General features: G+C 39.0%; 1 non-coding gene across 1 annotated transcript; it reads right to left on the minus strand.

Moving 5' to 3' along the window:
• Window positions 1-2,530: 2,530 nt before the first annotated feature.
• TRNAM-CAU (transfer RNA methionine (anticodon CAU)) lies at window positions 2,531-2,605 on the minus strand. The gene has a single exon. It is a non-coding gene; the product is annotated as a tRNA-Met (tRNA).
• Between the last annotated feature and the right edge of the window lie 11,643 nt (window positions 2,606-14,248).

Here is a 14,248-nt window from a genome sequence, read left to right on the forward strand (position 1 = left end):
TCTGTAAAATTTTCTCATGTATAGCATGTTTTCAATTGTGAATTAATTTATGCAATCTAAACAAATCTTTTTTAACAGATATTTTTAATTATTTAGAACCAGTTTTTCTTATAAAAATCATATTAATGCTTACTAAATCTTTTCTTACCTGAAATGGAACAGTGTGATAGTATATGCAAATTCATGACACTTTCCTCTATATGGCAAAAATTTTTTTTCTAAGGTGCTCTCTAGTTCACTGTTCATACACAAAATACAAAACTAAATATAAAAGACCTGCTTTACACCTTTGTGCAAGTATCTTTTTAAACCTCTGCTCAGTTTATTGTTGAATTCTCTGGTTTCTTCATTAGACTCCCAAGAGAATAGTTTTCTTCATTTGAAATATGTAATTGCCAAATAGGGTACAGTTCTAAACTTGAAACATTCATAGTCTTATAAAAGTTACCCTCACTATTTAACTGTAGTAACTACTTTATATGCAAAATTTCAGAAGAATTATGACTATTTTAAAGAGATAAGTTCTTCACATTTAAACATATTATTGCTATTCAAGAAAGTTATCTGTTGGATGCAATTTATACATTCAAAACACATTTATAAATTGCCACCGTATGTGAGGACTATAATTCATGCTGAGATATAGGAAGACAGACTTGGGTTTTGCCTACATGGGATCACAATTTTGGCCTATTTATACAGATGTGGTTTGGTGCTGTCTCCATATGACCTAGATACCTAAATGTAATTATTTTCAGCCAATCCCCAACACCTTGCTCCCACTGACTCCCTTGTCCTTCAGGTCTAAGGGTGCTAATTGTTCTGGCTATCTTTGGTTCTTGAGATCCTCTTCTTTCCTTGTTTCTTCCCATAATCTTGTCCACATCTCTGTAAATAGTCCCTTTATAAAACTCTCTTAATTTAAATCCTTTTGAGTATGCTATCAGTTTTATGTAAGGACCTTGATTAATATAACCTTTTTCAACATGTGATTTGAATAAAGGTTAATGTTTAGAATATTCTGCTCCTGGTTAACTTGGGTAAATGTATTAAAGGTCTAGCTGCTTATTTTCAAAAATAGCATTCCTCTAACTCCTTTATTTTTTATCTCCACATCCTGTTTCTTTCCCTAACTTATATCTAAAGAGTTGTGTATTTGTAACTCTTAAATTTAATTTTACTTGCTTTTTTACAATCTTCTTCAGTAGACTATAAGTTACATGAGAGCAGGAACCGTATCTAATTTTTCACCATCATATTCCTTGTAACTGGCATATAGTAGATGCTCAATAAATATTTGCTCATCCACTTATTTAACAAATATTCATTGAGTACCTACTATGTGCCAGGCCCTGTTTCAGGTGCTGGAAACAGAAAAATAGACCAAGTTCCTCCTCTTATGAAATGAATAAAAAATTGCATTCCAAATATGGATCTATGCAATATTAATAGGCCTCACATAAAAAAAAAAAAAAAACATTCTATGGACAAATAAATTTGGGACATAATTACTCAAAAGTTGAATTATTTTTTTGTTGAAATTCTTCTCAGTTACTTTTTAAAAATTAAAAAAAAAATTTTCAATTGACATGTAATTGTACAAATTGATGGGGTACATGTATTTTTGATATATATACACAATGTGTAATGATCAAATCAGGGTAATTAGCATGTCCATCACCTCAAACATTTATCACTTCTTTGTGTTGGGAACATTCAAAACCCTCTATTCTAGCTATTTAAAAAATACAATAAATTATTGTTAATTGTATTTACCTAATAGTGCTAAAGAATTTATTTTTCTGTCTAGCTGTAAGTTTGTATCCATTAACCTACCTTTCCCTATCCCTCCTTCTCAGCCTCTTGTAACCACTATTCTACTCTCTACTTCTATGAGCTTAACTATTTTAGCTTCCAGTTATGAATGAAAACATGTGATATTTATCTTTTTTATGCCTGACAATGTGTGTTCTTAGTATGTTCTTAAGAGTTGAAAATCAGTTGGCTATGAATACACAGATTTATTTCTGATTTTTCTATTCTGTTCCATTGGTTTATGTGTTTGTTTTTATACTGGTACCATGCTGTTTTGGTTACTATAGCTTTGTAGTATACAGGGGTACTTCAAAAAGTTCATGGAAAATCGATTTAAAAGATAACATGAATCCTTCCATGAACTTTTTGAAAACTCCTCAAATTTTGAAGTTAGGTACCAGCTTTGTTCCTTTTGGTTAGGATTGCTTTGGCTATTCAGGGTCTTTTGTGGGTGCATATGAATTTTAGGATTTTTTTTTTTTCTATTTCTGTAAAGAATGTCCTTAGTATTGGTTTTCTCACTTACTTTAATAAGCAAATACCCATTTCCAAGAGGGGACTGATGTATATGCAGTGCTTCCAAGCCTTTTTTTTTTTTTTTTTTTTTTGCGTATGGCCTCAACAGGGAACCAAACCCTTGACCTTGGTGTTACAAGGCTGCACTCTAACAAACTGAGCTAACCAGCCAGCCCTTTTTCTCTTTTATTTTTGTGGCTGGCTGGTAAGGGGATCTGAACCCTTGTCCTTGGTGTTATGAGCACCATGCTCTAATCAAGTGAGCTAACCAGCCAGGCCCCTTCCAAGCTTTTAAATCACAAAGTCCCCTTTTCAATGAGCAAATTTTTTATTATTATTTCATTTTTTTTTTACGATTAGTAGTATATTCACCATTACAAATCATGATTTTCCTTTATGACTTTTACCTGACCTATCCCTCCCCAAAGCCCCTTCCTCCCTTCCCCCCATCTCTAGAAACAGGTTTGTTCTCGCCTTCTGAAAGTCCAACAAATTGTTGTGGTCTTTTCTTTCTTTCTGACTTTATTTTTTTTCATTCCTTCTTTCTTAGCACATGCTAAGTGACAACCTGCAGAATTTCTCTCTCCTTGTCAATGAAAAAAGATTAAGATTTCAAAGTAGGCCCTAACTTTTGGAGGGGGCAGTGGGAGCATGGTGGTGGTTTTGGATTTTTTTAAATGGTTTAGGAAAAATTTGACTAGAGGTACAAATTACCTACCTAACACTCCCACTTGTCATTCTTTAATTAATTTATTAAAAATGTACAATACATGATGATCTTTATGAATTTAAGAGCAATTCATGCCTCTGTTAGAAGATACAAAAGAAATTTAAACAGTTTTGAAGTTGACTCACAGGGTGAAGTATAATTAATAATAGATCTTCAGTATAATAATATGCTCCTCAAAGAGGTGTGCTTGACATTTAAACAGTTGGCATAAGTTCAAAATCATCAGTATTTAATTCATGGTCACACCCTCATAGCCTTTTACTGATTCAACAGGGTAGCCTACTGCAGAAACCTACTTCTCAATTCCATGTCTTATATGTTCTTCTTCTCCCAGAAGAGGTTCTAGTTCCACTTCTTAATTGCTATGTCATTGAAAAAATTTATCATCTCTGAGCCTCAGTTTCTTCAACTATAAAATGAGATAGTCATAGCTATCTCACAGGGAAACAGGCTAGAATGATCCATGTGATAATGGATTAGAGTCAGAGATATCACTAAGAACTCATGTTTAACTTAATGTAAATACAGATGGTTACATATAGAAATATTTATAGATATGTGTACATACATGGGTTAGTATATGACCATATATTTCTTTGTTCTGTCAGCTGAGAGGGACTAGAAGAAATAATACCCCAGTAGCAATGAGCACACTTAATGCCTGGATTTTGGTTTCTAGCACCATTCTCCACGAAAAGGAACCAGGGCTCCTTGAAGAAATGCTTGATTCTAGGACTGGGGCAGGAAATATACAAGATCAGCCTGGATCATCTTGTAGTGTCAGATAGTAAGAATTGTTCAAAATGTACACACACACACACACACACACACACACACACACACACACACACACACACAGATAGAATATGTCAAAGGGACACAGAAGCCAACTGAAAGAGAACTCACAATAACCAAACCTGGAACAGTTTGAGCAATGAAACAAATAAAGTAGCACTGGATTATAACACAAAGTATAAAATAAGTATCTGAGTCCATACTGATATAAATAAATAATTGAATACATTAATACATTGGGGAGAATAGGCAAATCTCTGATGCAGAAGAATTGTAAATATGTTATATAGATACTGTACCCTAAGGGAAGGGGAGCTTAACTACCCCTTCCTTAAGCGTGGGCTACACGTAGTGACTTTCTTCCAAAGAGTACAGTGTGGAAAGGGAGAGAAAAGGAACAGCTTTACAGTGGAGAAGTCTGACAAACACGTCTTCAGTCAAGAGATGAAAGTCAACATCAACAGTCCTAAATCATTTTGGTAGTATGTAACCTTGATATGATGTGATGAAAATGGCACTTTATATTCGTTATTTTTCTTTAAAAAATGCATACCCCCAACAAAATCGTGATAAAAACAGTAGAAAAATTCTAATAAAGCGGCATCCTGTAAATATACCTGATCAGAACTCCTTAAAACTGTCCAGGTCATTGAAAACAATGAACATATGAGAAAATGTCACAGCCAAGGGGTAGTTGGAGCCTAAGAAGACAATATGTCTAAATATAATGTGGGATTCTGGATGGGATCATGGAACAGAAAAAGGACATTAGGTAAAAACTAAGGAAACACAAATAAACTATGGACTTTAGTTCATAATAATGTATTTATTGGTTCATTAATTATAATAATGTACCATAATAATAATGTAAGCTGTTAATAATTGGGGAAACTGTGTGGATAGGATAGGGGGTATATGGGAACTCTGTACTACATGCTCAATTTTTCTGTAAATATAAAACTGTTCTAAATAATAAAGTCTATTTTTAAAAAATGTCTCTCATGATGCCTGGTATGCAAAAAGTGTTCATTAAGTGATCTGCATGATCAGTTATCATTATCATTAATAATAATGTAACCTATGTTTTTCCAGTTTGCACAAGTTTATGGTAACAAATATAATCTTATTTATAACAATCATCCTTGTTTCAGTGGAAACCAATATAGCATAGAGAAGAAGAATTTGATCTTCAGAAGAATGCACATTGAGATAAAAAGCCTGGCTCTGAATCCTTACAAGCATTATGATATTAGGCAAATTATTTACTTTACATCTGTAATTTTCCCATTTTTAAAATGGGGCTAAAAAGCACCTACAATAACCACATAAGGTTATTGTTAGAATGACATGAGGCAATGTCAACATCCATCCATTCATTCATTCAGTCTACTAATTTTTATTGAGTGCCTATTATGAAGAAAACCAAGAAAGAAAAGGGTGTTTGGGGGAAGGGGCAGGGAATAGTAAGTAGCTCAGTTCCGAATCTGTTTAATTTGAGATGCTTATTAGATTACCAAATGGAAAAGTCAAAAAAAATGGTTACGTATGAGTGTCTTGAACACAGAGAAGAGATGGAGGCTGGAAATAAAATTTAGCTTTACAGTTTGGGGACTGGATAAGTTCACCTGGGGGATACTCCACCACTTAGAGCTCAAGCGCTCAAGCACAAGAAGAATCAGGAAAAAAAAAAAAAAGGCTGAGGAAGAAGAACCAGAGAGGTGAGAAAAATTGGGAAACAATGTTGTCACAGATATAAGAAAGAAACATTCAAGAAGAAAAGTGTTGAATGCGGCAGAGAGGTCATGTAAAATGAGGAAAGAAGATTAACGATTGGATTTGGTAATAATAGCATAGCTGATGATATTGACAAGAGTAGTTTCAGTGAAGTGATAATGGCAGAAGCCAAAATTCAAAATGAAGTGGGTTGAAGAATAAATGGGAGATGAGGAAGAATGGATAGTGAATATAAACAAGCTTGAGAATTTTACCGTGAAAGGGAGCAAAGAAATGAGGTGGTAGCTGAAGATGAGTTTAGGGTCAAGGGAGGGTTTTTAAAGATAGGATACTTGAGCGTGTTTCTAGGATTGGAATGATTCTGTGGAAAGTAACAAATTCAGCATATAGCAGGTACTCAAAAAGGTTTTGGTTCTTTTAATTGTCGTCGTTGTTGCTATTATTGTTATGGGATATCTAATCTCCCACTTCCAAAATCTCATCCATTTATGTCTAGAAGTCTGAGTATCTCATGTAAGGTAATGAAGGACTATTCATCCTTCTTACACCATTTGTCATGTCATACTCTCCTGCTGGACTTCCTTCAGTGAAATCTCCTGACCTCCCACTGCTGGTGATATTATTTAAAGATGCTTTGGCACTGTCACTAGTCCAGATGCCCATCTTGTGTATACTGATGTCCATTCCAAAGGCACGGTATCCTGATGCTCGCAAGCTGCTAATGCCAAAATCCATTAGGTGCCAAAATAGTGATGAATTTTTTAGAGTTTTCAGTGGGCAATGTTTAGGGTAGGAGAGGTGAGAATGCCCTTTTCCTCACTTCATACACCTGGGAACCATGCAATGCTGATTGTGACCCAAGGTCCTCAGGGTAATTTATAAAAATAATCTGTTCCATTTTTGATTAGAGTACCTGTCTCTAAGGGGCTCAAACTTAAGTCTATTAGCTTGGCCCATTCTTTAGAAGAGAGCTCATGTTGTCTTCCCAATTGTTTTTTTCACTCTGCTGCTTTTATGACCTTTCTGCTTCCCAAACTTTGTGCAAATCAACTCATGCAAATTCCTAGTTGGCCTACCACACTGGTCTTTTAAGTCTAAATCCCAGAATTAGAGATATAGCTTAGGCTAAAGCTAGAAACCTACCTAAAGTCAATAGTATGCCAAAGATGGGACTGTGGGAATGGTCTGCTCTGAACAAAGGCAATAAGGGGCTAAACTAAGTGTAGAGAATTTGAAAACAACAAAACTGACTTAAGACAGATTTGCTTTTTACTATCACCACCCACCACCAATTCTAAACCATGTCAGTGATAAAATACCCCTCTACCCAAAATCTTTTGTTGGTCTAAGTTCTAGACAATTGTACAGTTACAATATGAGTTTTAATAATATACGCATATGCTTTTAATTAGAACATGTTTATTAAAGATGTATTCTATGTGAAAGTTAATTTGGAGTTGGCCTCTAACACAATTGGACTCAGCTACACACTTGTTTTGAGTAAGTTCATGATGGTTCAGCATTGCTTGAGTTCACTGTAGATGCTGCTCCTGTCTCTAACCCCTGTGGTACTACATGTTTCTGCATTTAAATAGTAAATTTGGTATAGATAATGACAAATGACGTTGTAAAGATGAAGAAACAAAACTTGAGTTACTTCAGTACTGTCATTTCACATGACTGTATGGAATTCTTATTTGTGTTTAAAATTTTAAATTTTAAATGCAGAGACATTTGAAAGCTACTAAAATCAATCCTGAAGAGGCAAAGACATGTAATTGCAAAATGGGATTTTTATGAATATTTGCTACACTTATCCTTTTTATTTAAGATTCTATTACTATTTGTAGATGTGATTCTTTATTTGAAAGAAATTTTTCAAAATTAAAATTAATAGAGTTCTTCAATCAACAGTTAGTGAAGATAGATTGACAAATCTGGCTATACCCTCTATTGAATATGAGTATGTGAAGAAGACCAATTCTGATGAAGCAGTTGACAAATATGTAGAAGTTAAGGTTCAAAACAAAATGTTATTCATTACTGCAACAGACCAATATGTAAGTATAAGTTTCTTTCCTGTTTAAAAAATAAACTGAAAAGTGTTAATCTGTTATTTTAATTTTTTTGTACTATGACAGTATTTATTTTTCTCTTTCATTTTGAACAAAAGAAGATTTTAGTGAAAATATTCTCATTTCATTATCTGATTTTTATTGAAAATAATTTTGTCATCTAGAGGAAAAATGTGTTAACAAAATGATTCAATCCTGGTGTCAAATATACTACATACACCACTACCTGTATAGTAGAAACAATTTAATATTTTAAGAATGAGGTTTAAAATGTTCCTCTTGTCTAAATATTCTGAATTTATAGCACTTATTTTTTACATTTCATTCTGAATCATTCACCAACTTGTACATCTTACAAAATTACAAATTGTCTTATCTCTCCAAATAGACTGTAAATTTTACAAGGGAAGTTCATGTAATAGAATATCAATAAATATAAATGTAATAAATATTTTCAGTGCATTTAATTAGACCAAAAACTGAATTTGATTTTGAGAAGGAAAAACGCTAAGTATTGAAATGTGTTGATTTCAAATTTAGCTGTTTATATTCTGAGGCAATTCCATTCTTAATTTTAAAAAATAATTATTATAATAAAGGCATGCCCCCACTCTGTAGCAGATGTCTCTGGCACCCATATCACATATTCACAGCCCATCTCTGATTTCAGCCACATCTGTGTTAGACCATTCCAATTCATCTCACATTGCCACTGTTCTCCTCAAATAAGATTGCATTCTGCCCTAAGGGCCTCTCTAGACATCGTGGGACCATGTCAGCCCATTTAGCAAGCAGAGCCCAGAGTGATGGCAGGAGAAGGCAGAGGCGGAGAAGGAGTTGGGAATTTGAAAAGACAGAGGCATGAGTAGTTTTCTATGAGAGTGGTAGAATAAAAACACTACAGTAGGGCCGGCCCCGTGGCTCACTTGGGAGAGTGCGGCGCTGGTAGCGCCAAGGCCACACGTTCGGATCCTATATAGGGATGGCCGGTGCGCTCACTGGCTGAGTGTGGTGCTGACCACACCGTGCCGAGGGTTGCAATCCGGTAAAAAAAAACAAAACAAACAAACAAAAAACCACTACTGTAATGTAGTATGAGCTCTGAATAGCATTAAGGGCCCACTTGTGATTAGTGATCATAAATTTAAAATGAAAGCAGCAGTATAGTTGTGTGTTCTCTAATCACTTTTAGCTGTGTGAGTGTATAGGTTAAAAGCGAGTTAAATTTAACTAGTTTGGCCATAGAAGTATGAAAAAGTGAGAGAAAGCAAGGTTTAAGTGGAAAGGAGTAATTATAATCATTGACAATGGAGTTTAAATTAGGTAAGAATGGTGTGAGTCATAAATGGGTTGTAGTACAAGTAAAAGGTCATGGAGCAATGGGTTATAAGTCTCAGGAGACCTGGAGAATTACTGGAGTCAGGATCTTAGAGGAAGTGAGTAGAAAGACAGGAGATGATGGTTGGAGAGGGGAATGCTTAAAATTGAGATTACGGAAATGTTATAGGTAAGACAGAGTCTAGGGTGTAATTATGGTAGTGAGTGGCATAGGTAGGCAGGAAAAGGGATCAGGTAATGAAATGTAATAGTCTGTAGAGCTAGGGCTAGGGCTCCCAGGCCCGTAGATCCTGTTGTACAGACTGGGTCACAAACCCTTCACATGCAGGTCTATGAGCTAGGTAATAGGAAAAGGTCCTTGGAGCCATGGGTGAAGAAATAATAGGCTTTATTCAGAACTAGGAACAGTCGACCTAATGTGGCTTCCCAGAGCATCCTCTCAACGCTTCGTGGATCTGCGCCCTTAGTCCTTTATACTCATGCACACGCGCAATCACATCAGACAATAACGAGGAACACCTGTGTGCATGCACATACCCACCTCAGGCAAGACCATTTTCCTTATATTTTCCCAACATAGTCGTGGAGCTCTTTTACCTGCCCATAATCCTGCCGACTGGGCCAATTGTCGAGCTAAGGCTGGGTCTGGAGCTCACAGACCCCTCAAGCCCATTGTCCAGACCGGGTCACAATCCTTTCACATGCCAGGCTGGGTCCCCAGAACCCTCACATGCAGGTCTATGAGCTAGGTAACTGGCAAAAAGGTCCTTTGAGTAGGTTTGAGAGCATGGCTGTGCAGGCAGACGCCCAAGGCAGTTGTCAGCCAAGTTGCAGCACCATGCAGGTGCACTAACTCCACCCACACGGAACTTATTACAAAGAACGCACGCACCACCCCCAACCAGGCCTAAGGTGAGGGACCTGATTAAATTATTCTATTTTCCCAACAATCTACACCTTCAGGGTTCCTCGCCCTATGTGTTCAGAATCTTCTGTGGTGTTCCCTTAAAGAGGATAAATGACCCGTACATTTACATAACCTATTGTCTCTTCAATATTCCATAAGGCTTGTATTTCTGTCCTTTTAACTGTTAGCCACATATGTCCGGTTAGTAGTCACCATTGGTGTGATCCTCCATGGGAATCCTGCTGTCATACTTATGAGCAGTTCAATGCATATTCAGTAGATGATCACGCCAACCCATGTATGTACCCAGTAGACTCTGGTGCAGTGCCTGCAACAAGAACACTATGGGCAAAAAGACAGAAGAGTTATTGGTACCAATAGGGGAAGTTCTCAACCCTCTGGTAAGATACATGCCAGTTTGCCATCCTGAGAAAGTATGGTTGCAGGAATAGGTATTTTACCTGGTTTAGGATACCATACTTTATCTGCCAACACTGCTGGATCTGTAGGTTCTACATGTAACAGTACAGGGAACTCATAATTGGCCATAATGATAATACAAATGTGCCCTTTGGAATAGAGTGCTTATCTGTTTCAGGCTCTGTTACCTTTACTCGAGGAGGCCAGGTACTTGTCACCCAAGGAGAAACTTGCAAGCCTTCCTCTAATCCTTTTCCCCAAGGCCCTATTAGACCTACCCAGTGTATATGAGAGGCTTTTATTCTCCAAGGCCATTCCCATTGTACTGTCTGTCCCTGTTGCACACAGGTTGGGCCCGGTAAGAGAATATTTCCACTCTTGCCAGATCCTGGCTTCAAAAGCCTATCTTTAGTAGTGATTTGCAGCTGTATAGGTGCTGCAGCCCTATGCAACAGAGAGCTTCCACTGGAGATGGCCCGCCCTTGCGGGGTCTCTCATTTAGAATCCTGACTGTCGGCTATAATTGCCGTGTCCACCCCTTCAGGGATGAGGGTTGGGTAGATAGCCTTAGTCCCTTTTTTAAAAGGCCATTGTACCTTTCAGTCATTCCCGCTGCCTGGGGATGATATGGGACATGTAACTCCCACTGAATGGGTAACTGGAAAGCCCACCTCTGAACCCCATGTCCAGTAAAATGGGTTCCATTATCACTCTCTATGACTACAGGCCAACCATACATAGCCGTAAGGCTATTCAATGCCTTCACTGTGTTTACCTGGTCTGGGGCCTTACAAACAGAAGACCAGTAGCCGTATCAACAGCAGTGAAGATGTATCTGAAATTCTCTAACCTTGGCAGTGGTCTGACAGGTGCAACCTTCCCCAAGTTATTTGCCCGTCTGTATGGGGCATCCACTGGGGTTGTGGACTCTCTTGAGCACATACTGGACAGGCACAACAGGCATTCACTGCATCTTCCCATATTATAGGCAAGGCCCATCTTTGAGCTGCCATCCACATGGTTTTACTGCCAGCATGGTGCATTCGTTGATGTAACTACTGGGCTACATCAGTAGCTGGGGTTCTCTCCAGCCATCTTAGCTTAGCCTGGACTGGCTAAGGGGAAGTGTCCTGTGACATGGAAAAGAGTTACTTCTTTCTCATGTCCCAGTTCCCATAACTCTTGCCACATGGCTTGTCCCCACAAGGGTCGGTGGCCTACCACCCACTGTTGATACTTCCAAGTAGAAATCCAAAGGGTTAAACCTTTGTACACAACCCAGCTGTCAGTACAGATGGTTAATGGCCCAGGCTCATTTTTTATCACCATCCATACTGCTCTCAATTCAGCCCATTGACTACTTTGCCCTGCACCATTTTCATACCACATGGTATCTATTAAGGGCTGGATAGCAACAGCTGTCTATGATGCTGAAGGTCCCATGCTAGAGCCATCTGTATACTAAGCTTGCTCTGTGACAGGTCCCTGTCCCTCATGGAAAGGTGTAGCCTCCACTTCCATGGGTAACGGTTGTGTCAAAGTTTCCTCCACAAACTCTACTGTGCCTAGCACAGTTTGCAATTCTTTGGACAGAGGACTCGTTGACACAGTGCTCCTTTGTTCTTAGATATGCTCCTCATTTAGACAGAGTGGGAGTCTGAGATACACCCATTTTAGGGTTGGTTGCCCACGTGCGCAGCCAATCTATTATGGGGTATGTTGTCCTTACTAGGACTTTGGCAGTTCCTGTGATAGCTTCAGTGGCTATAAAGGCAGAATACACAGCTGCTAACTGCTTTTCTATTAGGGTATAATGCACTTCAGCGCCCTTCCAGAGCTGAGACCAGAATCCTACAGGTCTGCAGAATCGGTCTTGTCTCTGCCTCAAGCCCCAGCCTAACCCCTCCTGGGTTATATGTATGTATAACTCAAAAGGTTTAGTGGGGCCGGCCACTCGTAATGCCTATATTTGCTGTATTGCCCTTTTTGTAGCTCGATAAGCTTGTCCTACTTCCTCAGTCCAATCCCAGAGGGCTCCTTTCTTTGTCAATGCATATAGCGGGAGTGCCATTTGGGCCATATGGGGTACAAAAGCTCTCCAATACCCCAAAAGTCCCAAATATGTCTGTAGCTGAGCTACAGTTGTGGGTCGAGGGTATGCCTGTATCTTATCTATAATAGCTTCTGGGATGACTCTTGTCTTACCCAACCAGGCCACTCCCAGGAATTTGACTGACAGCCCAGATCCTTGCACTTTGGCTGTGTTCAAGGCCCACCCACATTGTTCCAAATGACTTAGCAGCTTTGGAGGTGCCTGGGTTAAATCTGCAAGAGAATCAGAGGTTAGTAACACGTCATCAATGTAGTGAAACATTGTAACTGTGCTGGGCCTAGTCCACTTGGCTAGGTCCCCAGCCACCAAACCATGACAGATGGTTGGGCTATGCACATAACCTTGGGGCAATACTCGAAAGGTCTACTGTCTTCCTTCCCACATGAAGGTAAGCTGATCTTGGCTATCAGCCGAGATTGGAATAGAGAAAAAAACATTTGCAAGGTCCAATACATAATGATAAGTTCCCAGCTGAGTCGTCAGCTAATTCATCAAGTCATGAACTGAAGGCACAGCTGCATGCAAAGGAGGCACTACTTTGTTCGGTTCTCACTTATCTACAGTCATTCTCCACGTACCATCAGGCTTTTTCACTGGCCATACAGGAGCATTAAATGGGCTATGAGCCGGATGACAATGCCAACTTTCTCTAATTCCAATATAGTGGCACTTATCTCTGCATGTCCTCCTGGTAGGCGATACTGCTTTACACTAAAAAATGTCTTGGCTTGGGTAACACCTGTGAGTCATGTTTAGCATATCCTTGTAACACAGGCTTTACCGTCCGTATTCATAGCTGAAACTCTCCAACTGTTGTTTGCAGGTGCAAATCATAAAGTACATCCATACCCAAGATGTATTCAGCTACGGGGGATATATATACAGTATATACGGGATGGTAATCTTCCTATGCCCAATGGCAAGTCACAGCTTTGACCTCAGTAGTATGTCCTCCATAGCCACCTATACGAACTGTGGCCCCTGGAAACTTATCTGGGTTAACATATATCAGGATCCATTCTGCACCTGTATCCACCAATGCCAAAATGTGCTGCACATTTGTCCTCGACCAATATATTGCCAGTTCAACATTAGGCCTCTGGTTCTCGCCTGCCCCCAAAAGACAAGTACCTCGGCCTGCTCCCTAGTCAAAAAGGAACAGTTCATCTGTCTCCTTGGGACCAACCAAAAAGTCTTTTAAATCAACTGAGCGTACCTTGCTACCTGTTTCCAGACGTTTAGTAAAACGCTGTTCAGGGTGCAGTTGCTGCCACAAGGCAAACAGGACCGCATTTGGCTGCTGGTCAATTTGCTTTTTATCAACCACTGCTGCAAGCAAGTCAAGCCACATCTGCTTATCCCTAGTCTTGCTTGGTACCTTTGGGATAAATTCCCGAGTATTTCTTGGGGGGTTGGTCTTAGCCACCTTTCGGACCCCTTTTGCTTGTCTGCTATCCTCTACTTCACCCAGGCTGGCTATCATGGTCATTACTTCATGAATAGGATGACCAATGTATGGGGCCAATATGGCCATCAGTGACCCAAAGGACATTGATGAGGCATTTTGCACCACTATGTGTCTCATGCTGCCTGTGAAATTTTCATCATCCAGGCCACGAGTGTTCACATTAAGCATGGACTGCCACATCCCCAGCTCCCAAATGATTTGGAACAGCTCAGCATACGTTTGTCATTTACTAACAATCTTGGGCAGCTCTCCAGCATTCGCCCACATGGTTCGGGCAGCAACATTCACCCAGTCCATCAAGTAGTGATTACCTGGCCCTTGTGCATATCTGCAGCTA

This window comes from Cynocephalus volans, chromosome 8 (assembly GCF_027409185.1).
Source record: "Cynocephalus volans isolate mCynVol1 chromosome 8, mCynVol1.pri, whole genome shotgun sequence".
Lineage (NCBI taxonomy): Eukaryota > Metazoa > Chordata > Mammalia > Dermoptera > Cynocephalidae > Cynocephalus > Cynocephalus volans.